Genomic DNA, 24,718 nt, shown 5'->3' with positions numbered 1-24,718 from the left:
CGTTGACTGTGTACCTCTTGGTCTCTGTCTCGAAATTTTGGGTAAATTGGGGCAGAGATGATATCTTGTCTTTGCATTCCTCTCTCACTGCGTCTACCAAATGTGCCACCGGTGTTCAGCTAACCTCAACATCGTTGAATTACAGTCAGAGGTGCAGAAGTGTGAGAGAATTTTTTTATCATTTGATAAGATGAAGTTTGCAGTTTCATCTCATTTTTAAAATTTTTAACATTTTGAAATTTGAAAAAGAAGTGAAATTTGTAAAGCACAGGACTACTAGGCGGACTGAAAACCTCTTTCAGACCAGAGACTGAAAAATTTGGGTAATTGTATTAGTCAGCAACAGAACCCACAGGGTGTGTGTGTGTGTGTGTGTGTGTGTGTGTATTACGCCTTCCTCCCCCAGCCCCCGGCAACCACTCCTCTTTTTTCTTTCTCTATGAATTCAACTATTCCACCTCATATACATGGAACCATACAGTGTTTGCTCTTTGTGACTGGCCTATTTCACTTAGAATAATGTTTTCAAGGTTCATCCACATTGTTGTGTGTATTGAAACTTCATTCCTTTTTAAGCCTGAATAATATTCCATTGGGTGGATATACCACATTTTGTTTATCCAGTCATTCATGAATGGGCACTTAGGTTGCTTCCACCTTTTGGCTACTGTGAGTATGGCTCCTATGAACGTTGGTGTACAAGTATCTGAGTGCCCCTTTCAGTTCTTTGGGATATATATCTAGGGGTAGAATCGCTAGGTCTCACAGTAGTTCTATGTTTAATTTTTTGAGGAATCTCTGTGCTATTTTCCACAGTGGCTGCACCATTTTACATTCCCACCAGCAAAGCACAGGTTTCGATTTCTCCACATCCCCACCAATACTTGTTTTCTGTTTTTGTTTTGTTTGTTTTGGTTTTTGTCTTTATATAATGTCCACCCCACTGGGTGTGAAGCAGGAAAATGTTTAAATGAGATCTGACTTGAGCATTTGCAGCCCCCCAAGCCCCTTCATGTCAGTTTAAGTTCTGCAGATCAGTTTGACAGCCAGAGCTGGATTTTCTACCCCCTCTCTGAGTTTGTGATTTAAGAGTAAGCGTTCTTCGACTTCCCTCCAAGAGGTGAGCGGGGTGACTGATTTCAAGCTGGAGATGAGACCGGGAAAGGAAACACACATCTCCATGCAAGGGCTGGTGTTCCGAGCCCACGTGGGAGCCGGCCAGGCCCTCTTTAGGATCAGGCTGAATGAGAAATCATCCCAGTCCCTTTGCCTCTCTTTCTCTCTCTCTGAATCTCTCTCGCTCTCCCAAGCAACCACAATAAGTAAGACTTCATTTCCCTGTTCTCCCTTCAGGGGCCCAGCTCCAACACTGCGAGAGCTTATCCTGGTTTAAAACATTTTAAATCAATAGCAGTTTGGGGCCACTGGAGTTTAATTCAGGTAGACTCCTCTACAAACCAATCGAAACCGTCATCGCTTCTGGGGCAAATCCTGGTGGATCCTGGGCACACCTGCAGTGGGCCGTCTCCCAGCCTCTCTCGCCTCTTCCCCACTGCACAGCGGCTTTGAGACCCCACTGCTGGCCCCACCCCACACTCCCTCCAGCTCTCAGGAGGCTGCTGTTCCCCTTTCCCACTCCCCCAGGAGAGCTGTGGGGCTTTCTACTCCATGGTATGGTAACTTCCCATCGAAACAGCCTTCCATTGGGTTGGCTCCTTTGGCCTCCCAGGGGCAGCAGCTCCTGCCTCTGTTAGGAATTCGGATCGCACGCCCCAAGGTCCAGACTGAGTGACCACTTGTCTGATGCCTTCCTACATCACACTGGCAGTCCCACTCACCCCTGAGACGGCAGGGGGATGAGTGTCCCCATCTCAGGGTGAGCTCCCTGCCTCCCCAAGGCTCCCTCTCTCCTCCCAGCCACAAAGGGCTCATGACCCCTTCTCCATTCTGCAGTGTGTTCTAGTGCCCAGGAGGCATGGTCCTGAGGACCCAAAGGTCCCCTCAGATGTGCCCAATAGGTTTGAGGCCCCAGACAGGGTTCCTGCTGACTGGTATGTCGGTCAGGATGCATTAGCCCACAAGTAATAGATAATCCCACCTCAACAAAAAGAAAAATGTGTTCTCTCATTGGAGCAGAAGTTCTGAGGCAGGGCAGCCACAGGGTAGGTTGATTCAGTGGCCCAATAATGTCTTTAAGAACTCAGTTTTTTCCATCTTTCTACCAGCATCCTCAGGGTCTGGCTTGGTCCCCAGGGTAGCTCCCTAAGACACAAGATGGCTGCCACACTGCCAGCAATCGCATCCAGATGCTGAGATATCCAGTAGCAGGAAGAAGAGGTGCTTTATCTTCTTCATTCTTCTCTTTAAGAGCAAAGAAGCCTTACCCAGCGCCCCCTGGACATCCCCTTAAATCTCACTGGCCCTGACTGTATCACATGATCAGCTCAAGGAATCACTGCACAGGGACGGGCGCACTCTGATTTCTCGTTTTCTCCAGGTATCTCCTGAGACACTTGTACCCATTCCTGAGCAAAACTGGGCTCTGAAGACAAGGAGAAACAGATGTTGCAAAGTTTGTGAGACCGGCACACTTACCTTTGGGGTCACTCCTTGGTACCTATCATGTACTTACTTCGTTGTTATATTTTTCACTTTTTTCCTTTTTCACATAAGAAATACATAAATATTTTCTGGCTATAAATAATTTATTCAGTACAGACGTATATGCAGTAAAAATATGTCCTTCACCGCCCTCCCCAACCTCACTTCCCTCCCTAGAGGGAGCCTCTGTCTCTGTCGTGGTGTGTCCTCTTCCTGTCCCCTTTATGCATTTGCATATAGGCACATGTTCATACACACATAGATGCTTCACTTTCATTTTGACATAGATGGCATCTTGTTTTGCTGCTGGCACTTCTCTTCTTAGCTCTCAGTACTTACAGATCCATTTCATTCACTTTAATGGCTGAACATTATCCCATAGGGTGGATATTCCATTGCCTTGCATTTTAACTAGCTTCTCAATCTTGTGCCTCATCCCCCTAGCTAGGTTATAAACATCCTGAGGGCATACTTTTCTTTCTATCTCCAAGCACTTAATACGATATTTTCCTACAAAGGGAAAGTCAATTACTAGTTATTGATCGGAGAGGTCCTCTCTCCCCTGGCCCCATAAGCGTTGTCTTAGCACTTCTGACTGCCTGAGGTGGAGCCATTCTCTGAGCCAGTGGAAGGCACACAGCACCATAGTCTGTCAATTTGTCACTCTTTTGTGTATCGACAAGAGTGAGAAGTCAATCTACTAGCAAGAGATGGGTGATAACTTCCCACTGTTCCTTTGGAGATGTTTTCTGGGTTCAAGATGGCACACCATCTTGGTGTCCCTGAGCAGGTTGTCAATCCAGAGTACTGGCTACTTGCAAAGTTATACATTATCTCATTGTTCGACTCAGAAAGGACCATCGGGGCAGAGTTATTAACAGCCTGTGCTTCCTGGAGAACCGTTTCAAGGGCTACTAATGGTGTTCACAGACTATTGAGCTGGAACAGTTATCCATATGCTTAGACACACACTTAATGACCCTTTCCAGGTTTCTTGAGGCAGTCACAACTGCATAGAATAGATTACAACTGGAGGTCTTCTAGACCCTTTTAGTGGTGAGAAATTCCTTCAATACGAGGCTATCATCTCAAAACAGACCAACCAAATCTGGGGCTGGGATGCAGTTTTCAGGGCAATCACTCTTCAAGCAGATGTTGGCGTTCAGACCTGCTGATAGCATCAATGAATATCATCTCAGGCCTTGGTGGGGCTCCTTGTACTTCTGAATCTGCTGAGCTTCCTGTAGTAGCCAAAGCAATTACCATTGTGAAGGAGCAAAGAAACAGAACACATGTCTCCCAGATGTGCTCTTTGCATTGGGGAGGACTCTCGAAATTTGGGCCCTAACAGGAAATCTGGAACGATGAAAAGAAATCAAACAATAGGAATAAGATTAAAATTAGCTTATGTCCCTCAGCTGATAACACACAAGGGGAAACTTTTTGATCAATCATTTTAATTAATATTGATTACAAAAACACTGGTCCCTACTACTAAGAAGTCTACAATTGAATTGGAGAAATATAGCATCCGCATATGAAGGATTGGAGTATGATACCAGACAATACGGGATCAAGACTAAGTAAATGCCTATTATGGGTTCAGAGGGAGAATCCATTGAGATGGCAATGCTGTGCTTCCAAACAGGGCTGATAATCTGCCTTGACACATCCTGAAAAGACTGAGCCTGACCACGCCTGCTCACTTATATAAAAACACAAGCACTTGTCTTTGGGACCCAGCCTGAATTGCTTTGCTGACTTGCGTACCACCGTTTGTGTCTTCATTTGTAGAGGTTGGAGGGTTCCCAACCTGCCTCCCTGTGTTTCTACCACTTCCCTTACCTTGAAATAACCGTGACCATGACCACTGAAGACCTTGATTACTCTTCTCGCCTCACCTACACCCACCCCCTCACCCTAATTTGTTGAGAAAAATATTGCCGGCTGATAGAGAAGATAGAATCAGGAGAAAACCTAGATACCTCTTGTTAAAAAGGGTTAAGTGGGTTCATAGTAAGTAGGTTGGAACCCAACTTGATGGATTTGGCTGGGGGTTACCATACAGGCCCCACCCCTGTGCCCTGGTACCCATGTCCCCAACATTCTAGGTGGGTGTTTCTGTAGACAAATATTTTTTCAGGCCAACATTGGATTATATGGCTGCAGCCCTGGGATTTAAAAGGGAAAGATGAAACCTTCACAGCAACTTGGAGTTTTCTTGCAAGGGGAGTTTTCTCTACAGAATGTTTTGTTTTAACTGGTAATTAAAGATGGGCAAAACACTCCTGGAGAAATGGGTTTTCCTCCTCTCCAAGCCCCTTTCTCCAAGAGAAACAGGCCCAGGCAGGGCCACAAGGCCCACCCTCCTAACCAGGGCCAACTGCTCCCAATAGTTTATGGTCTGGTCCACTTCAATTTCTCATGTGTTACCTTTCTAGGAGCTGCACAGCCCAGCAATCTGGACACAGGCCAAGGAGTCAAGAACTGTTGACATCCAGGTCTCCACTCTCCCACTGACACCAGCGACCATTCAGCCCCGGCAAACCATATGGCCCCTTATTTTCCTGATGTATGAGGTGGGTAGAATGCTTTCCCCCCAAAAGAGGACTCCAAGGGATTAATTAGTTAAAATCTGTAAACATGGATCATTATAATTATTATTCCAGTTTCTAGTTAAAAACTGAGCTGGCCAAAAGGAAAGAAAAACCTTTGCTTTTCCGGTATTTCCAGTCTGGCTGGTGGGAGACTGTCCCGGGAAGCTCGGTGCTTGCTGGGCCTGGGCCCAGAGCTGTGCTCACCAAATTTGGGGAGGAGGAGGCCAAGAATCCAGTTGAGCCCCAGGTATAACTGGGCTCTGGGTGTTTACACCATTTGCTCCAGCAAAGGCTGGACATCTCCCGTGAGACCCAAGGGGACATGTCTACAGTAGGGCCCTAAGCCTTTAAGCTCTTTGGGGATTGACAGGCTGTGGAGGTGACTGGTAAACTGCCTTTTGGTTTCTAATGTGTCAATCTAAAACCAGTGCGTCTTCCTCAGGAGAACCTCTGGATTTCTGACGTTGTTAGAGAAAATGTCTGTATACTAAGAGGAGCCCCCAGCTCAACAGGGACTCTTTCCCACCATATTTATCTTCTTCGTAGCAGCCCCTCCGTAGACACCTCAGCCAACTCACCACAGCTCCCCTTCTCTAGGTCTAAAAAAATCCCATCCCATCCCAACTTCTGCTTCCATGTGGAAAGCACCCCTTCCACTTGTCTACCCTTCTCAATAATTTAGCCCAAAGACAGACCACGGGCAACTCTCTCTGCCGGGTTCCAGTCTGAGTGTCCGCCTCTTCCCAAGACGGCCGACACCGGCAACGCCCTTCACGGAAGGCAGCTGTCTCCACCCACAGGGCAGGGCCTCCTCCTGCTCCACCAAGAAAGTCAGGACATAACACCGTAAGCAGAACAGCCATGCCCAGGGCCAGATGGAGACAGGATAATAATTTGACACTGTTTAAACGGTGGTTGTAAAATATTTGCTCAATATTTACTTAGAGGAAAGACTTAGTGCTCTAAATAAACAAAGGAAGGCCCTGGAAGGGGGAAAGGGCCCCAGAGGGTGGCCTCAGCCTCTCCCCCACCTCCAGAAAATTCATTTCTGGCCCCAAATGTGCCGCCTCCTCTCAGCAAAACAAAAGCAACACAGTTAAGGGCACCTTCCTGTCTCAGAAGGCAATGTCCTGGAGCAGCTCCCTCGGAACCCCTCCTTCCAGGCCCTGTTCACTATTCCTTCGCTCTCCTCGCTCTTTCCGCTGAGGGCAAGTTCTGGAAAAGACTCCTGTCTCTCTAACTTGCTACTGTTTTCTGCGATGTTGCAGCCATTCACCTGGCCCACCCTGTTTAAAAGGAAATGTAGGGGCTGGCCCCGTGGCCGAGTGGTTAAGTCCGTGCGCTCCGCTGCAGGCGGCCCAGTGTTTCGTTGGTTCGAATCCTGGACACGGACATGGCACTGCTCATCAAACCACGCTGAGGCAGCATCCCACATGCTACAACTAGAAGGACCCACAACAAAGAATACACAACTATGTACCGGGGGGCTTTGGGGAGAAAAAGGAAAAAATAAAATCTTAAAAAAAAAAAAAAAAAAAAAAGGAAATGTAGCTTCTTTCCAAACGCACTTGGAGGCGTAGGGACTCTGGTCTTCCTGTAAGGGGCTCTGTGCCTGCGTGCCCCCTGCCCACCACTCCTGGCTCCCCGGGCCCCCCAACGTATCTGTCAGATGGGCCATGATGTAGAAGGTGCACAGAAGTTAAGAGGGATTGCCCTTTGGGTCTTTATTTTCTTTCTTTTTCTTTAAAAATTTTTTTTAAACAGTGATTTGGTCCAAGCCTACATTTTAAACATAGAGAATTAACTAATTCCTTGCAGAACATGCTCAACTCCAGCTAACACTGAAAATACTCATTACCAAGAGTGTTTATAGTGCAGTGTGCTGTGCTGAAGGCCCCAAAATGGACAGGGAGCCTCCCTCCCCAGCTCTCATCCTCTGTGGGTACAGACTGTGATGTGTGTGAGTGTATATACATATATATGTATATATATTCATATGGATGGATGTATATGGTAATTACATACAACTTTCAAAAAAAGGTTTTCCGAAACCAATGGTATCCTAATGAATTGGCACTGAGCAGGGGAGAATGAAACAGGAAATGTGTGTGTCCAATTTGTTAAAGTTAACAGCACTACTGGTAGCCAAGACACTCACTCTATTTATGAAGCAGGGCCAGGCAACCCTTCTTTTATTTAAGTAACCAACCCCAATCCCCTTTCTGCCCATTCCATTTCTACAGAGTAATTAAATACTCAGGCGGTTGCCTCTGGGTTTTCTCACCTAGTGATGGCTGTGATCTCTGGAAGCCTGGGGTCCCTTGCCACACGTTCCACTGGGTTTTATAGGGTCCCCCGAGCCTGGTATGGCCTGTTACTATAAATATTCACCAGCTATGGATGAGAGCAATCTAGGAGTTGTGGTTTTTTCTTTGTTGATGTTTCTTGACTTTAGAGCATGACCCTGTTTTGTGCAACCCCTCATTTCAGATTGTATCTTTGGCTGACTGATATTTGTTGCCATTGCTTGTACCTCTTGATTCTCTGCAACAGGCCGTTTGTTCCATATTAAATTGATGCATATTTTTACTTTAAAAAAAAGTACAGAAGGATGTGATGTTAAAAATGAAAGTCCTGGGGCCGGCCCGGTGGTGTAGTGGTTAAGTTCGTGTACTCCGCTTAGGTGGCCCTGGGTTCATGGGTTCGGATCTGGGGCGCAGACCTGTGTACTGCTCACCAAGCCATGCTGTGGCGATGACCCACATACAAAATGGAGGAAGGTTGGGAACAGATGTTAGCTCATTGCCAATTTTCCTCACCAAATAAAATAAAATAAAATAAAACAAAATAAAATAAAATAAATGAAATACCTTCTCCCCTGTCGAGACTCTTAGCTCCACTTCCCAGAGGTGACCCCTGTGGACAGATACAGCTTTCGGGAGGGTTCTGTGCCTGATCAAAGTGCGTATTCTCCTTTTTGACACGAATAGGATCATACGGTACCCATTGTACTTCACCACGCTTCCATTACTTCAAATTGCGTCTTGGAACTCTTTCCACATCCAGTCTTTCCACTTCTCCAGTACCTGCAGAAGCATTTAGTCTTTTAACGGTGCATACTATTCCATTGTGTGGGGTGCCTTAAGTTAACTAGTCTCTTATGGAAGGACATTTAGCTCTTACTCAGTTTTTTTCTCCCACTGAGTCAATGAGTACTGGATGTTGTATTATGTGTGTCTTTGCTTGTTGTAAGAGTATATCTGTAGGGTGAATTTGTAGCAGAGAAACTGCTGGGTTAAAGAGAATTCACAATTTACATTTTGATAATTATTACCAAATTGCTTTCCAAAAGGTACCAACAGTAGCATAGTGCAACAGGGCATTTTTTAGAGAAGCCAAAGTGCCCATTTAGTTATCCGTAAATGGAAATCCGTGGTGCTTTTAGCATCCCTTCCATCAAAGTCAGCTGATTCGGGCTGGATGGAGCCAGGAACGAATTTAACTATGGACTTCTCTCTGTGTTTCTCTTCTGAAGCTAAATATATAAGATTTGAGCGATTCTGAGTGGTTTTGTATTTTCTTTTCACTGCGGCCACCTGAGTCCCTCTTGTTGCAAGGTCAGTTTTAGGCTTGCTTTTGTGTGTGTGCTCTGGACAAGGGGAGCAGCTCGGGGGTGACAGGGTGAGGTCTCTGGGCCTCTTCAGAGCTAGGGGTGCTTCTAGGGTGAGCTACCGACTGCAGGCTCAGAGGCTGGGGCTCCCCGAGCTGTGTTGTTCTTAGAATTTCTTTTTACCTCTCCAGTCATCCTGTCCTTCACCATCCGAGTGCCCCTGTTCTTTGGCCCTTTTCTGCCTGTATTGTCCAGTAGAAAATTTTCAAGAGGTTCAAGAGGGACGTCATTCCAGGGTTGCCCCCTCCGCAGCTCAGGGTGGGAGCGTCTCCCAAGGTGTCTGGCGTGAAAAACTACTTTTAAGAAAAATTTCTAAAACCTGTTATGGACCGATACTTTTGTAAAATACTGGAAATACCACATTACTAGAAAAAGGAAATAAGAAATAAAGACAAACAAAATACAAACCTAATTTCTTTTTACTAGATTCAACAGACATGAAATTACTTTGTTATTTGGCTATGAAGGTTTTGAAATATTTTCTCTCTTTCTGTTCTCATCTCATTGGAGATGGGGACAGTTTGAGTAGCATTGCTCTAAGCGTGTCTCCAGAAGCTTCTACAGGCTTCGTTTCCGCCCTAAGGCTTCTATCATTTTGCTGGGAGAGCGATTCTCATTAAACAGGGGAAGTCGTCCAGGTTTCAGCCGTGGAGGCCGGGGGTCAATCCCCAGGGTTAACACTGGGCTTGGGTTGAAGTCGGGGCCCTGTGCCATTGACCCTGCTCCCCCCTCCCCTCAGCTCTTCCTGTCGTGGGAAGCAGTAACGCATGTGTCCGGGGTATCGTGATCTGTTGTCTTCACATCAGAAAACATCATATTGTTTCCTTCAGGTTTTACTTTTTATTTGATTTAAGTCAAACATCAACCTTCCTCTTACTTTCTCTTCTCTATAGCCCACTGCAGACAAGCAAAATGGGAACCCTGGGGTTGTGGATAAAAGGGAAGCAATAGTACCTTTTCTATCAAGCCATTAAAACTTGTCAATTCATTTTTTAAATAATTTTACATTTTGTGAGCTAATTCAGATAGGTCTTAATACAAGGAAAATAACGAGCAACAACCCCTCAAAATGTGAGATGTTTAAGTTTTTTTGTCTTTAAAAGGGGTGGATATTTCATTTTTAAATACTTGGAAAAAGTTGGTTTTCAGAGTGCCTCTGGGAACCTGAAATAGCAGGTCACAGCGGCATCTAGTGGAAATTAGTGGTATAACAGTTGGAGTAGACGGCAGAAAAATTAAAATACTGTAATTTTGAAGTAGTGCGTTTCATCAATTATAAGAGAGATTTTTTCCTGTTTTAAACATTTTTTTAATTCAAATTTGGCTTGTAATATATGGCATGTCGTAGTTTAATTAAATTTTTTTCTTTCTCAGTGATACTTCATCTTGCAATTGATGACATCTTAGTTTCAAAATATGATTTGTCATATGAAACTTCATATGATGTTCATTGTTATCCTTTCTTTCAGTAATATTTGTTGAGCATATACTTTTTATCTGTAACGTAGTGACTTATTGTGTGTATTATATTCGTTCCATGTATTTTTATTGCATTATGTTCAAAACTCTCAATTGTAATGCATAATGTAGATCTTTCTCCTTTGTGATACATTAATGCACTGATATTACTCAGGACTAATTCCATGAATTTAAAAATGCTCATTGCCTAGGCCCACTAGTTCTCAACGCTGGCTGCATTAGAATCACCTGCAGAGTTTTTCTAAACTGCACCCGGCCAGACCACGCTCCTCAGACATCTGATCTAATTGGTCCAGGGGGTGGGGCCCACACATGAGGAATTTTTACAAGCTCCACAAGCTTCAAAATTCTAATGTTCAGCCTGGGCAGAGAACTTTCTCCTTCATTCGAGTCAGATGCTTTCAAGATTATAGAGATTTTGGGGGCCCGGTGGCGTAGCCGTTAAGTTCACATGTTCCGCTTCTCGGCAGCCTGGGGTTCACTGGTTTGGATCCTGAGTGCAGACATAGTACTGCTTGGCAACAGCCATGCTGTGCTAGGTGTTCCACGTATAAGGTAGAGGAAGATGGGCACGGATGTTAGCTCGGGCCAGTCTTCCTCAGCAAAAAGAGGAGGATTGGCAGTAGTTAGCTCAGGGCTAATCTTCCTCAAAAAAAAAAAAAAAAGATTATATAGATTTTTTAATAGTTGAGAAATATTTGGTATTTTGTTTTATAGCAAACAACTCGTTTCTTATAGCTATCATAATTATGAATGCAAAGAAACTCTACTTATTAAAGCAATAATAGGTAACACTGAAACCCTGATATTCTAGAAAAAGTCATTCCTAAAGACGTCATCATTTAGTGTATCATCAATAACGGGCAACTTGCATTGGGTTCCTACACGCTCATTCGCACAGCATTATTTGAAGGGAACACCACAATGAGATCAGGAATGCTGATGAAGTGTGGAACAGTAGCTATAAAATTTACGAGATGTCACAGTCATATATCTTTAACACACCATAACCCTCTCAAGTAATGTCTACCCACTAAGGAAAAAAAAAAATATCTAAGATATCATTTCCTTGGAATATTCTTTTCTTGGCTCAGAGTGAACTCTCCGAATTCCAACACCGACCCCTAAGCACACTACAAGGATGGCATCACTGCTCCTGACCTTCTGGCTGGTGCAGTAGTAGAATGTGATACCACATCAGACCTCGACAGGGATAAGAATAGTATTTCATGGGAGACAGCTTGGAGAAGAAAGGACCGTGTGCATTTCTGGGCCCTCCCACTCGCTAACTTCGTGATCTTGTACAAGCTACTGAACCCCTCAAAGCTTTTGTTCCCCAAGATGCAAGCTTGGGATAACACCAGCAACTCCAGCTCTCGCAGGTGTGAGGGTTAACGTACGTAAACACAGAACACGTAATGGGCAGCCGATACAGTAGCAATTACGGCTGCTCACAGTAGTTTCTTCTTACTGCTTTTAGCTCATCGCAAAAAGTCAGAAGACTGAGTTTTCCAGCATATTCAAGGCAGAATAATACCATTAACCCCTTCCTGCCTCGTCCAGCCTCTACAAACTGTGGTGTGCAAGGCCCAGGCATTGGATACGTGTTTAAACAATAGCTCAGCCCCTTCGGGGTTCCTTGGATTTAATTAATAACCGGGTTTTTTAAATTCATAGGACTCTTTCTTCTATCCAGTATTCTCTCATGGCAAAATAACAAAGTCCTAAAATATTCCCACTTCAATCTTCCTCCTTCCACCATAAACAACCCCTACCAGGGGCTGGCTGGGAGCCTGCTACGTGGCTCTTCAGAGAGAACCACGGGTCCATTAACTAAGGCCCAGGCTGCTGATAAGAAAGGTTAACAGAGCCTGCAATCGCGATCGCTCCATCGCAATGGTGACCCTATGGGTATGGGGCAGGAGGACTGTGCCCATGTCAACACAGCAGAAAACAGAGAAGAGAAACGGTAAGAAGGGAATCTTCAAGTAGGAAATTGGGGAGTTCCTGGGCCCATTCCCTAAAACCCATAAGTTCCAGTTTAGTTTTACTGGTTCACCCTCAAATGTCCCAGATTCCACCCAACACCCATGACTTTGAGCATCACCCTCCCTGGGTAGGATGACAGTGGCCATATCCCAAAGGTCCTAAAGGATGTTAAACTGTTTCTACCACTTACACTAGAGAATCTCAATCATGCTTTTCACTTTTGTACAAAAGAAATGTGCTATGGACAGAATCTCCCACTAATAATGTATTTTAATGTCCTGCAGATATGTCAGTATAAACCAGCAACTGTCCTTGATTTTCATTTTGCTCATATAAACTGGGTAGATATGCCTAATAGAAATAGAGGCTAGACTTAGGTGAAATCTTTCAGTTAAACCTTTGCTCCTTCCTTCTTCAAAGCAAAGAAAGAAGCTCCAGGCTGAGGTAGGTCATCTCCAAGCAGACAGCATTCACATCGCTGAGGAGATGGGCGCTGAATTGCAATCCCTGCTCCCCATTTATCAGCTGGGTCGCCCTGGGCTACTCACTTCACTTCTCTGCATTTGTTTTCTCATCGTTAAATGGGATCTAATAGTATCCACTATGTAGAGTTTTGCGCAGGTTAAATGAAATGATGTAAATGGAATAGCTGGCTCAGGGATGGCAGTTACTATTAACATGTAATGTGGCATCTATTTGAAACTTGAGAGTAAACATCAAAAGGGATCAGCAGTTTACTATCGAAAGTTAGTTGAATTTTTAAAAAGAAAGGAAAATATGTAAGCAAAACAGAGCTTAAAAAATAGAATACATCTCTTTCTTGAGAAAGAATCCTTTAGACGCTATTGTCGGGCAGGCAGAGGTTAGACGTGTCACCCAGCCCAAGGCATCAATAAGAGGGCTGCAATGACAGGTCAGGGGCTGCAAAGTTTGAGGCAGCCTGCTGGCCAGCGTGACCTCGGGTTAGCGCCAGGCCAAGAAGGCAGGGCTGGGGAAGCGCGATTCACCCCTCTCAATCTTTCATTTCGTTTGGCTACCCCCCAATTCCTGTTAGACATGGTGTTGGGCTCCTGAATATGGGGCCGTGTGCTAACTTGCAATAAATAGACTAAAAAGGGGGAGCTTTGCAGCTAAGCCAAGTCAAACAGCACTGAGAAAACCTATCCTGAGTTGCCCTGAGGTGTTTCCAAAAGCAAAGCAAACATTATAAATGAACAGCATGCTCTAATCCCCGCCTCCAGGGAAACCAGCAGGGAAAGACAGGTAGACTCTGTTTGCTGCTGGGGCAGGCTTCTGGGCTTAGCACTGCCCACGGGGTCACTCCAGAGACCCCCCAGATTCTCCCCACTGGCCCCTGATTTTGTGAGAATGTCGCTCTGCATCGGGAGACCAAGCAGCCGTCGAAGCAATTGATCACCCAGGAAGCAATAAATCATTCTGGCTTTGCTCTCGCTGGCTCTACGAGCTATAAGAAGTCACTAGTTTGTCTTCGGCTCTGCAAGCGCATCTAAAATCAATATTTATTGTCTCCATGTCTAGATCTGTGCTTCTCAACTGTACCACGCATGGAATCACCCGGGTTGGGGCCGGGGCTGACACAGAGTCACGATTCCCAGACCCGCCTCCTGATGTCCGGATTCAGTAGTCTGGGTCGCGGCTCTGGAACCTACACTTTAACGAGAAACCCTGCAATGCTGAACGAGGCAGACCACAGGCCGTCCTTTAGAAACTCCAGTCACATACAAAACAACCCAATTCTAACCCCAATCTTGTTGTATTAACATCCTAAACCGACTCAATCCTTAATCAGAAATTCTCTGTCGGAATCCAGGGCCAAAAAGCAAAATGGCTACACTTGTGCACATTATAAGTGAAAACTTATTGAGTGTCCTCAGTCTTTGGATTGTGTCACGGGGGCAGAAGCACAGATAGGTCACGATCTTGGCCTTCCACAAGCCCAAACTCGAGCCGAGGAGATGGCTTGTCAGTGCAACACCAGCGAACTGGAGAGGTAGCGAGTAACTCGGGGATGGAGGGGTTCCACCACACGGTTGCTCTCAGGTGCTAGAAACAAAGGATATCGGAGTGGCTCATAGTGCTTGGGAAAGACCATGGGGAATCCCATTCAACGGAATGAGCATGAACTGAGACCTACTGTGTGCCAGCACAGCGCCCGGTGGACAGTAGCTGCACTGTGAGGAGGATGATGGGCAGGCTGGAAGGGAGCAGGAGAGCAGTCTGACTGGGGCATGGCGGGCTGAGGGCAGAGAGGGGCAGGGGCTGGGAGGTGGGGCAGGTGGGAACCACTTGCATAATAGGATGATCCAGGCTATGGGGTGGGGAGAGGTGTTGGAAATTCAGGTAGAGGAGTTTAGACTTGATTAAATAGGCAAAGGACAAATGGATTTCTTAGTAGAAGCATAATATTAAAAGAAGGGTTTCTTCTGGATCAGAAGAGAAAACTGCTAGGACAGGCACAGTCAGAGAGGAGATGAGCTGCCAGGCTAGGGTCTTCCATGATGAATTCCATGGAATTCCATGGCTTGAGTTCCATGGATTTCAGTGTCAGTGGAGAATGCGGGTATACTGGGTTGAATAGTGTCCCCCTCCCCAAATTCATGTCCTTCCTGGAACCTCAGAATGTGCCCTTATTTGGAAATAGAGCCATTGCAGATGTAATTAGTAGAGTTAAGATGAGTTCATACCGGAGTAAGGTGGACCCTTCATCCAGTATGACTGGTGTCCTTATAAGAAGAGGAGAAAAGACACATAGACACCGAGCGATGATGACAGAGGCAGAGATTGGGGTGATGTGTCTGCAACCCGAGGAATGCCAAGGATTGTGGGCAACCACCAGAAGCTAGGAGACAGGCATGGACAGATTCTCCCTGTGAACCCGCAAGAAGGAACCAACCTTGCCAACACCTAGATTTTGGATGTCCTGCCTCCTAGTCTGTGGGAGAAGGAAGAAAAGAAGATGAGGCCAGGTCTCTAGGGAGTGAAGGATGGCAGGGCAATGACAAAGAGTCCACTGCGGGGGCGGGGGGGGGCGTGGCACGGAGCCAAGGGAGCCCAGGAGGCATCAGCTCTCCGTCCAACAGTGTCCAGAAGACAGAGTGAAGTCCTCGGAGGAGGAACCTGGTAGACACAGCAGCTCCCCCACTCTGCACTCCCTGCACATCTTCTGATCCCCTCATCCACATATTTATTTCCTAAACAGGTATCACAGTAGCCACATGCTTAGTAAAGGTTTCTGAGCCTCCTCCGGAAATTAAAGGATTTTTCTGGTTATTAAATTCATACCAAATGATTGTTAAGTGGGCCTCGTTTTTCCATTTAGGTATTGGGTTGTTTCAAAGAGAAAACACAATGCTCCCATTTTCCTCACTAAATTATAGCCCTGGACTTCCCCTATAAATTCAAAATTGGAGAAAGCTGAAGGCAGAATGGCCCCATTCACACAAAAACTCTAAAGGCTAGTTTCCCATGAGTTGAGCGGTTCATTGGCCCCGAAACCCATGTGTATTATGTCGCTTACTTCTCAAGGCTTACCATCATTGATACCATGTCTCTCTCCCCCTCCCTCAATGAAATTTGCTAAAAGAAACCACACGAAGGTGGTCCTTCTGTTGTATCAGGGCAACTCATGTGCACTGAGACTGTGCAAATTGGAAAAAAGGTGCCTCACCCAGGAGGATGGATTGCAAAAAGACATACCTGTATGGGTGGCCAAGGGAGACGCTTAGAAGAAATGGAAATGGCCCCACGGGCAGGTAACAAGGCATTGCCGGCCAAGACCCAGTTGGATTTCAGCCCCTACGAGACCCACATTTGCCTCCGGACAGACACAGCAAGCCGGGTCCCAATTCAGAACCAAAGCTCCTTTGAGCATCCCTTAAGTGGAGCTGAAGGACTCTGCTAAGGGCTGCTCCTGCGTTCCTGTAGACTGCTTGTATGCATATGTCTTTTCCTGGATGGAAGAGAAGAAAGCTTTGCTGTCAGTCTCCGTTTTCACCTACCCATCACCTAACACAGTCCTCGGTCGCAGCATCCTCTCACAGTATGTTTGTTGAACTTGAAGGCCCGTGTCCAATTTGAGACTTGAAATCCCTCCTTTTATTCAACCAACCTGTCACCATGCAAGTATTTTTCCCATCGGCTGTTCTACTGGTCTTTAATAGCTACATCCAGACAACGGATGTAAAATAAAATTCCGTGTAGAGGGAAAGGTCAACTTTTAATCCTCCAGCACTGGAGAAAAGGCATTGTTATTATTTATTTTTTTCTTCTCTCCCCACTCACACTTCTTTGGGCTCACAGAAGCATCCCCTCCCTGTCAACAACGTCACTCTGTGCCGTCACCACGAGGGGCTGAAACTGAAGATTGACCACCATGGAGAACCATCACTTCCATCCATTTCCTTCCATACAACCTTGAAAGCAGCAAAGGAAATTAAACCACAGCCCTCGTGAGGCCTCCCGGCCATCGCTCCCCTGGAATAACATCCTACCACTGGCAGCTGATCCGGGGCACGGCTCGTAACTCAGCCCTTGCAGGTGTCTCGAGGCGGTTGGGACCCCGGTGGGGGCAGTTAAGGTGACAGATGTGACCTGCAAGGGGGAACAATGTCTCAGTTACATGGCGATGAAATAAGGAGTGATTTCTCAGCCTCGTTCTGGCTTTCCTCGGCTTAGGTCAGGCCTTTCAGATGATTTGTGCGAAACTTTTGAAGTTCGGTATTTTCACAGCTCGAGCTGGGCCTGCTTGAGTTTGCTGAAAGATAAGAGTTATTGGCGATATGAAACATCGATTTGAAGAGGAGAGAAAAGAAAACAGACTCGGAGCCGCTTCCTGTTGGAAAGCAAAGAAAACCTGTGTTCTCCCTGCCATCTTTTCCTTCCTTCCCCACTGGGTGGGAGGGAGCCCTGTGTGCACTGTGAGCCTTTGCTATTAGGGCTCCATGTCAGATGATTTAAACTGGGAAGGGGGAGCAAGGGATGCTCTGTGGACGTGTCCCGTGACCTCTTGGGCCCTGAATTCCCCACCTGGTTCTAAATCTGGAGGAATTTTGCCCCCAGGAAAAAGGCTTCTAAATCCTCTTAGACTGAGCGCGGTCCTTCAGAAACGTTGATTTCTGTAACGCAGTGTATTTTAGCTTCCTAGGACTGCTGTAACAAAGTACCACAAATTGGATGATTTAAAACAACTGAAATTTATTCTTTCATAGTTCTGGAGGCTAAAAGTCTGAAATGAAGTTGTCACAGGGTCCTGCTCTCTCTGAAGGTTCTAGGGAAGAATCCTTCCTGCCTCTTCCAGCTTCCAGTCCTTGCCAGCACTCCTCGGCATCCTGTGGCTTGTGGCAGCATCACTCCCATCTCTGCCTCTGTCTTCACATGGTCTTCCCTCTGTGTCTCCTCTCAGTGACTGTGTCTAAGGACACCAGTCATGTTGGATTGGGACCCACCCATCTGACCTCATTTTACCTTAGTTATCTCTTTAAATACAGTCACATTCTGAGGTCCTGGGGTTAGGGCTTCAACATAGGAATTTTGGGTGGGATGCAGTTCAGCCCATAGCAATCATCCTTCTTCTTTTTTTTTTTTTTGAGGAAGATTAGCCCTGAGCTAACATCTGCTGCCAATCCTCCTCTTTTTGCTGAAGAAGACTGGCCCTGAGCTAACATCTGTGCCCATCTTCCTCTACTTTATATGTAGGACGCCTGCCACAGCATGCCTTGCTGAGTGGTGCCATGTCCACACCCGGGATCCGAACCAGTGAACCCCGGGCTGCAGAAGCAGAACATGCAAACTTAACCTCTGCACCACCGTGCCAGCCCCATAGCAATCATCCTTCTATGCCACAGTGGTGAGGACTCAGATTCATGTCCACCACTCAGGTGTGCCAAGGCCACAAAGCTTCTCTAGTTCTCTTCCTTGTGAGCCCCTCTCCCACAGTAGCAGAGGGGACTTTAATTTGTCATTAATATTATCTCCGCCCTCTCTGGTTGAAACAATCACCTTTGATGGAACAGGCTCCATTAGGAAAATATTTATCGGCAGAGTTCAACTCTTATCAGAGCTGTTTCTCTCTGCCCACCCTTATATCCAAGATGGCAGCCAGTGCACTGGGAAGTTCATGGTCCTTATGGAGGAGGGGACAGGTCTGCTGGCCTTCTCCAGTCCCTGCCCTGGCCTCTTCTGCCAGGAAGCTGTGCTGGTCCTGGTGAGCGTGCCTACTGGCAGTCACTCAGGGATGTGTGGGCTGGGTATGCCTTTTGGGCACCCAACTGATGTCCCTGCTAAAGACAAGGGACTGAGGGCATAGGCTTGGGGGCTTTCAACGTGCAACCAAGCCAATGTGGAGACCCCCCAAGGTCTGATGGTATGCCCACTCCATCCCTGGCCAAGGTGGGCTCCTTGCAGCCATTGGCTCCCAGCCAGACTCCTGGCTGCATGCTGGTGCTTCTGGGACATGTGAGGGTCCCTAGGTCCCCTCTGTGCTGCAGAGGAGATGAAGGCACTCCAGATTCCTGACTTGAGATCATCCATCCCACTTTCCTGCAACCACACTGTGCTCCCCAACACCCAAGCACCCCCACGTTGGGAAATGGTAGTCTCCTCCAAGGATTCCAAACAGGGAGCAGAAGAAAACCCCATTTGCTTTGGGCTCCCCCCAGAACATTCGATGTGGGGGAGATTGGGGCAAATGTATGTGACGACTGGCTTCCCCTTCCTCAGCATTCCTTTTCGTCCTTATCCACCAGGTCTGGAAGAATTGCGCTTCCCCCATTCCTCATGGCAGAAACTTGCGTGTAATGTCCTGAGTTTTCTGGATTATAAGAACCTCAGAGAGCAAATCTCCAGGGCTGAATCTTTATACGGTAATACAAGCTAAAGGAATTTTGAAAATTCTCTCTCGCCAATGCTTGGCTTTCAAGAACACTGTCTTTCTGAAAATATAACAATCTATATTGGATAAAAGAAGCCAAAACCTAGTTTTTCTTGCTCTTTCTCCTCCATGCCTCGCCTCCTGGGGCAGCCAGAAGGGCAGCCCTCTCTAATCACATATCCCCAACTCAGCTGGGACTTTTAGGGGGACCTGCCTCTCTGTGGAGCTGACCTGAGACCAAGAGTTTGGGACACAGGCCCCTTCTCAGAGCCTCTTACCAGCTGCTCACTCCAGGGCTGCCCTCTTTCTTCCTTGAGCCCAGGAGAGTCTCCATGTCTCCCCAGGTGGCAGGAAAGCAAACCAAAAAACTGGCTCCACAAGGATTCTTTCAAGATCAGTTTTGTCCTTCTCCTGGACTTCAACTCCTAACTTTATTAAAGGCCAAGAATTTGACCAAGTCCTTGCTCTAATATGCCCCATCTCTCCCAGCCTAAACAGCTCCCAGCCAGAAAGGGGGCTGTATGAGTTTCCGGCGGCTGCCATAATAAATCCTCACAAACCAGGAGGCCAGAGGTCCAAAATCAAGGTGTCATCAGGGCCATGTTCCCTGAAGGCTCCGGAGGCTGTAGGGGAGGATCCTTCCTTGCTTCTTCCAGCCTCCAGTAGCTCCTGGTGCTCCTTGGCTGGTGGCTGCATCACCCCCATCATGGCCTTGTCTTCACATGACCTTCTTTCCTGTGTTTCTCCTCTTTTCCAAAAGGACACCAGCCGTTAGATTTAGGGCCACCCTAATCTACTAGGACCTCAATTTCATTACATCTACAAAGACCTTTTTTCCAAATAAGGTCACATTCTGAGGTTCCAGGTGGACATGAGTTGTGGGGGAGACACTATTCAACCTACTGCAGGGGCTCATGGGTTAATGCTCCGTCATAATGTTCTTACTCCCATAGTAATGGGTGCTCCGAAGACAGTGGTGCCTGCTCCTCCTCACCCATCCTCCCCACATTTACCATATTTATTTGAAAGCTCTATGTGTTTTCATATAGCCTTACACATACCTTCGGAAGTCGGCAGCTCCTGCCGACAGCAGCCTGCAGCCTTTGCTCTGGGCTCACCCACACTCTGCCTTTCCGAAACAGCCCTCCCCCGTCCCTGATCTTTTATGACCATTTACTTATTTGTTTATACCCCTTCTTATTCCAAAAAGGATTTCAGGCAGATGCCTTTTATTACTGGGCTAAATGAACACAGCAAAATCCTGTAGCAGATACAGTCTTCTCCGCAAACGTAAATTTCCATGAAACCAACATGAAAAAACCCAAAAGCACTTGGAAATGAAAATGATCGTGTTAAGCTTGACATTGGGCTCCCTTTCATAGTTTCGTTGACTCGCTGAAACAGATTCCATTCCTTGCGTTCTGCTTTCGCAAGCTTTGTGTGTTCCTCCTTGTTCTCTGGTTAACCTCTTTATGGGCGCTGCCTCTGGATGAGAAGAGAGACTCCAGATTGTTAGGAGCTGAAGATAGTGATAAAAGTGCCTTGTTTTAGGCCACGAACCTTAGAAAGGTGGTTGTGAGTGAAGTTCTTTAGGACATCTGGGGAACCCTAGTTCATGGACCAGAAATGTACCCTGCGGTCCATGTGACCCTAATTGGTTTGCTCAGGGGAGCCACTGACCAATGTTTTGCAAAAATGGAGAAGGGCATGCAGCCGCCTGATTTAACGATGGAAAGGAAGGTCTTTTTCGGGCTCGAAGTTATTCTCCTTTTTACCTTATTGACAGAGAATTAGAAAGCTTTGGCTTTGCTGCTGCCAAAAGTCATTTCAAGAAAAAATGTGTATGTGGGTGTGTGTGCATGCACGTGTGCATGTGTCCATGTGCACACACGTGTGCATGCGTGTGTATGAAGGGGAGGGAGGCAGAAAGCAGAGGTGGAGGGGAGAGCACAAACCAGCATTGCTCCACGCGTATCAAATTGAATCTTCAGCGTTTCCCTCGCCCTTTGGAAAACGGCCTGAAGGTGTCTGAGCATGTCTCATCCAACTGCTGTCTGATCTGGGCCATCCGAGCTATTTTGAAGGTATTTCAAGCTAGGACCCAGCAAAGTTATCCTGGGCCCTCAGCTGCAGTGGACAGAAACCAGGATTGGAAGTGGAGAAAAGACCTTTCAGAAAGTTGTGCTTGTGGGGCTGGCCCCATGGCTGAGTGGTTAAGTTCGTGCGCTTCGCTGCAGGCAGCCCAGTGTTTCGTTGGTTCGAATCCTGGCTGCGGACATGGCACTGCTCATCAAACCACGCTGAGGCAGCGTCCCACATGCCACAACTAGAAGGACCCACAACGAAGAATATACAACTATGTACTGGGGGGCTTTGGGGAGAAAAAGGAAAAAATAAAATCTTTTAAAAAGAAAAAAAAGAAAGTTGCGCTTGAGACCCACAGTTCATCCAGTGAATCCGGAGTGCTCAGTGCCTATTTGCGGATCTCCACCCTCAACCCACTTGCTCATAACAAGCGCCCTTTCTGACAGCTGGAGGGAGGCTTGGCCACTCTGGGCCAGCAGCCTGTGGAGGAAAGAACTTGGGGCTTGGACAGGAGGCCCAGGGCAAGCTGTGAGGACTGGACAAGATGCCTGCTCATGATAACAGCTGCCTCACAGAGTCATCCCTAAGAATAAACAACAGTCAACGTAGACGCACTTAGTAAATTACAGGGTGTGAGGCACCCAAGGTGTGACATTTGGCGTCAGTAGACCTTCTACGTGTTGAGGGGATAGCGATCAGGAGGAGCCCAGATGGGTTAGGCTTTTGTCCAGAACAGCAGGTGGATGAGCTGGCAGTCTTCTCCCGCCCCACCTGACGCTGTGCTGCCCACCAGGTCCTGCAACAGGCTACACGGCTGCCTCTTTGTGTGATAGCCGGGCCTGCCCACACCAGGCCGAGTGGCCTTCCCCAGGATCTGGACTTGGCACTTGGCTTTCAGAATTAGCTAGAACAGAGACAGGAGGAAAGCTTTATTTGGATTAGTATCTGAGGAAATTTATTCCAATGGAACTCCTTACACATAAACTAATAGACAGGTACAAGACCACACTGGATGGGCTGGCCCAACTCAGAGTGCCTAATATCAGATCAGTATGTTCTCTCTTTATATATACGTGTGTGTGTGTGTATCGCGGTAAAATACACAGAACATAAAACTTACCATTTTAACCATTTTTAAGTGTACAGCTCATTGCACTAAGTACATTCACACTGTTATGCAACCATCACCGCCATCCATCTCCACAACTTTTTCATCATCCCAAACTGTGTCTATGTCCCCATTAAATACTAACTCTCCATCCCACTTCCCCCAGCCCCTGGTGACCACCATTCTATTTTCTGTCTCTGAATCTGACTACTCGAGTCATCTTATATAAGTAGATCATATAATATTTGACTCTTGTGACTGCTTATTTCACTTAGCGTAATGCCTTCAAGGTTCATCCATGTTGTAGCATGTGTCAGAATGTCATTCCTTTTTGAGGCTGAGTAATATTCCATTGCATGGATAGCCCACATTTTGCTTATCCATTTATGGTTCAATGGATATTTGGGTTGTTTCCACGTTTTGGCTATGGTGAAAAATGCTGCTATGAACATGGGTGTTCAAAAATGTGTTTGAGTCCCCACTTTCAATTCTTTTGATCTCTTTATATTTTAAGACATAATTTTTTGGCTGTCACTTATCAGATGATCCCTGGGCACCTTGGTTGGGAAGTTACTGGTATCCATCTCATCCAAAGGTTAACTCTTCCTGTGTCCAGAATACAAAAGGGCAGTCAGCAAATACAGGATCATGTCAAAACGGCTGTTGCTGAGATTGTTGTCAGCTAAATTATGGGCACCAGATAAATAAAAGTGAGGTCATATTTCACAAATGTGTTGTTTGAATTTCAGAAACTTCTCATTTAAACCAACTGACCAGCATTAGCCTGCATATTTATGCACTGACAGCACCAAAGGAGCCCAAGCTGAGCTAAGACATACCTAGCCCTGGAGAATGAAAACATAAACAGGAACCTATTTAATTCATGTCCCCACTGGTCTCCTCTATTAAACACCTTTGCCATCAGTTAACCTGTCTATTCTCTATTTGGAAATATCCTTGCTAAGCAAAATTCTATCTGACTCTCTAAGCAGACTATGAAGCGCTATTAACCTTAGTTATTTGGGAAGGATCATTGCAAGAAACAGGCAAATATTATAATTCATAGTCGATGGGAAATGAGGGGTTCTCCCACAGTAGGCTGAGTGGTTTCTGGACAGTTACTTGGTTTGCCTTTATTGTCACTCTGTTGTCACTTATCTCAGGATGAGAGGGTATCCCAAGGCGGCCAAAGGGGCAGCTTCAGAAAACAAAACAAAGCATCAGATTAGGAAGGCATCTTGCTTTTGCTTTGTATTCGGAAATGAACTTGACTGCTGCGGTTACTGTGTAGCATCCTTCACTCTACGGATTTAACTTGCATTCAAGTATCATTGTTGACAGATGAGATTTTCCCGGTCCTAATGAAAATCACAGCCTCATGCCACACAATAGAAATAGTAATAAGTAACTAGTGAGCCACTAATTGTTATGGGTTGAATTCTGTCGCCCCAAAAGATATGTTCAAGTCCTAAGCCTGGTACCTGTAAATGTGACCTTATTTGGAAATAGGATCTTCGCGGATGGAATCAAGTTAAGATGAGGTCATGGGGGAGGAGGGGCTAATCCAATATGACTGGGGTCCTCATAAGAGGAAAATGCCACGTGAAGAGAGAGGCACACAGGGATGAGGCCATGTGACAACAGAGGCAGAGACTGGAGTGAGGCAGCTGCAAGACAAGGACACCAAGGGTTGACGGCCACCACCACAGGCTGGAGGAGGCCAGGAAGGATTCTCCAGAGGGAGCACAGCCCTGCCAACACCTTGATTTTGGACTTCTGGCCTCTGGAGACAATAACTTTCTGTTCTCTTAAGCCACCTGGTTTGTGGTACGTTGTTACAGCAGCCCCAGGAAGCTGATACGCTGGCCAAGCTTTAAGGCTATTTACTTAGTGAAAAGTAGTAATCCTCTAAGTCTGATTTTGCAATTCATTCTTCATCTCAGAAACGATGATCCTAAACCCCCAAATATGGGGCTTTCCAATCCAAAACCTAATGGACATTCATGTATAAACGATCAGATTCTCTCCTTCTTCCTACCTCACTTATCTTTGGGGCCGTTCCATGGTATTTTCCTAAAGAAAGTATCTTTTTCCCAAAACAGCCCAGGGCCCCAATTCTAAATCCTCAGACTGTGTCCGGGCAAGGGTGGTCTGGCTTGCCCCCACCTTCCTCCACCCTGGTGGGTCAGCAACTTCTGAGCCCTCCTCAGTGAAGAGACGAGACCGCCCATCCTGCAATGGATATGTCCCCCTCAGCCGGTTGCAGGGCGACAATGGCTCTGAGGTTGGTTGGTGCAATT

General features: G+C 46.4%; 1 protein-coding gene across 2 annotated transcripts in view; it reads left to right on the top strand.

The window, feature by feature from the left end:
* CLDN14 (claudin 14) overlaps nucleotides 1-24,718 on the top strand; it is a 62,203-nt gene that overhangs the window by 18,171 nt on the left and 19,314 nt on the right. Inside the window, exons 2-3 of one of the 2 annotated variants that reach the window (XM_070597624.1) lie at nucleotides 5,043-5,180; nucleotides 19,101-19,217. The gene's annotated coding sequence lies outside the window, so the exon portion shown is untranslated. The remainder of the gene's footprint in view (nucleotides 1-5,042; nucleotides 5,181-19,100; nucleotides 19,218-24,718) is intronic. The other variant, XM_070597623.1, reaches the window with a different exon arrangement.

Source organism: Equus przewalskii, chromosome 27 (genome assembly GCF_037783145.1).
Source record: "Equus przewalskii isolate Varuska chromosome 27, EquPr2, whole genome shotgun sequence".
Taxonomy (NCBI): Eukaryota; Metazoa; Chordata; class Mammalia; order Perissodactyla; family Equidae; genus Equus; species Equus przewalskii.
This window is presented reverse-complemented; position numbering and strand designations above follow the sequence as displayed.